Below are 2,768 nucleotides of genomic sequence, written 5' to 3'. Positions count from 1 at the left end.
TTGGGCAAATTTACTGCACAGGAACTTTTTAAAGTGTTGAAGAGCAGAGCTGTCAGCTTGAGGACTAAGGTGCACCTGACCCAAGCCATGGTATTTTCAGTAACCTCATATGGATGTGAAAGCTGGACAGTGAATAAGGAAGATCATAGAAGAACTGATGCCTTTGAGTTGTGTTGGAGAAGAATACTAAAAGTGCCATGGATTGCCAAAAGAACCAATAGATCTGTTTTGGAAGAAGTGCAGACAGCGTGCTCCTTGCAGGTCAGGATGGCTAAGCTTTGTCTCTCATACTTTGGACATATTGTCAGGAGGGAACAGTTGCTGGAGAAGGATGTCATGCTGGGTAAGATGGAGTGTCAGAGAAAAAGAGGAAGACCCCCAATGAGATGGATCGGCCAAGTGGCCTCATTGATGGCGTCAAGTGTGGCAGCGGTAGTGAGGTTGGCCCAGGATCGGACATTATTTCGTTCTGCTGTGCATGGGTTTGCTATGAGTCGCTTCTGACTCGATGGCACCTGAGAACAACAACAACAATGTCCTGGTATAGCACTGTGGGTTAATGTGTTGTACTGCAATGTCAGTTTGAACTGCAAGTTTATCAATTTAAGCTCACCAGCCACTCCTTGGAAACCATATACAAGGTCACTATGGGTCAGAACAGACTCGGTAGCACTTACTAATGACAACAACAAATGATGTTGAAAAGGAATCCTGCTGGTACAATGATTAAAACACTTGGCTACAAACCAAAAATTTAGCAATTTTTACCCACCAGCTGCTTTCTGGGAAAAAAATGTTAACAGTCTGCTTTCATAAAGATTCTCAGCTTCTGAAACTCTATGGGGAGTACTACTCTTTCCAATAGGATCACTATGAGTCAGAATTGACTTGAAGGCAGTGGTTGCTAAGCAACTTTTCATGTATTTGTTGGCCATTTGTATATCTTCTTTGGAGAAATATCTATTCAAGTTATTTGCCATTTTTTAAACTGTATAACAAGTCTATTTTGTTGTTGAGGTTTAAGAGTTAAAAAAAAAAATTTTTTTAATATGTTCTATATATTAAGCCTTATCTGCTGTATCATTTCCAAATATTACTTCCCATTCTTTAGGTGACCTTCTCACTTTACTGATGATGTCTCTTGATGCAAAAAAAGCTTTTAATTTTGATGAAATCCAGTTAATCCATTTTTTCCTCTTGTTGCTTGTTTGTTGTTGCTGATGATGTTTTTTGTGGTGTCTCTGGTAGTGTAGTGGTTACGAATCGGGCTGCGAACCTTAAGGTCAGCGGTTCGAAACTACCAGCTGCTCCGCGGGAGAAAGATGAGGCTTTCTACTCCCGTAAAGATTTACACCCTTGGAAACCCTGTACAGGGTCGCTATGGGTCGGAACCGACTCGACGGCACTTAACAACAACATCTAAAAACACATTGCCTAAATGAAGGTTCTGAAGTGTTTTCCTGTTCTTACAGTGCTAAGGTTTTATCTCTTATATTTAGGACATTTATCTATTTTGAGGTTTTGTTTTTTTTTTTTTTTTTATAATGTAAGGTATGCATGAATTTTATTCGTTGTCATGTGGAAATCCGTTGCTGCAGTACCATTTGCTGAAAAATCTCTTCTTTCCACATTAAATGGATTTGACATCATTATGAAAAATCAGTTGGCCACAGATGTATGGACTTATTTCTGGATTATAAATTATATTCTATTGGTCTGCATATCCACTAAAGGATAAACACTGGATTTTAAACCTCATGATTGGCAGTTCAAGCCCACCAGCTGCTCCATGGAGAAGGAGAAGGCTTTCTGCTCCTGCAAAGGTTTACAGCCACAGAAACCTCACACAATGTTACTGAGTTGAAAATGATGTAACAACAACAACATATTGTGTCTCTAGATTGCTTTGAGTAAACCTAATATTTTCATAGTAAATATTCTAATCCGTGAACATAGAATACTTTCTCAATTCATTTAAATCCCTTTTAATTTTTTTCAGCAGTGCTTTATAGTTTTCAGTGTAAAGGTATTTCAACTTGTTGCTTAAACTTACTTCTGCATATTGTATTGTTTTTTAAGGTATTGTAAAATAAATTGTTATCTTAATTTCATTTTCAGATTATTCATTGCTGGTGTATAGAACCACAAATAATTTCTGGTTTTCATCTTGTTTCATACAACTTTGCTGAATTTTTTAGTAGCTCAAGTATTTTTCCTGTGGAATTTATGATTTTCTATATTGTTGTTATTGCTGTTATGTGTTGTCGAGTCAGTTAAGACTCATAATGACCCTGTATAGGGTTTCTGAGGAGCAGCTGGTGAGCTTGAACTGCTGACCTTGTGGTTCAAACTGACCTTGCGGTCCAGTGCATATCCTACAGTGCCACACCAAGACTCCAGATTTTCTATATATATACTATCATTGTTGTTGTTAAGTCCCTTCAAGTTGCTTCCAACTCATAGTGACTCTGTATTGGTTTTCCAATGAGAAGCTGGTGGGTTTGAACTGCCAAAGTTGTGGTACATAGTCCAGTGCTGATTCTATAGTGCCTCACCAGGAGTATTAAACCATCTGTAAATAGAGAGAGTTTAAACTTTGGATGTATTTTATTTTTCTTGTCTAGTTGGTCTGTTTGAACGTCCAGTAAAATGTGAAGAGCAGTGGTGAAAGCAGGTTTCCTTATCTTTTTCCTGATCTTACGGGAGCAGCTTTCAGTCTTCCACTGTGGGTTTTCATAAATGCCATGCATCATATAGTGGAATTTCCC

Source organism: Chrysochloris asiatica, unplaced genomic scaffold (assembly GCF_000296735.1).
Source record: "Chrysochloris asiatica unplaced genomic scaffold, ChrAsi1.0 scaffold00126, whole genome shotgun sequence".
NCBI lineage: Eukaryota > Metazoa > Chordata > Mammalia > Afrosoricida > Chrysochloridae > Chrysochloris > Chrysochloris asiatica.
Note: the sequence above shows the minus strand (reverse complement) of the source record.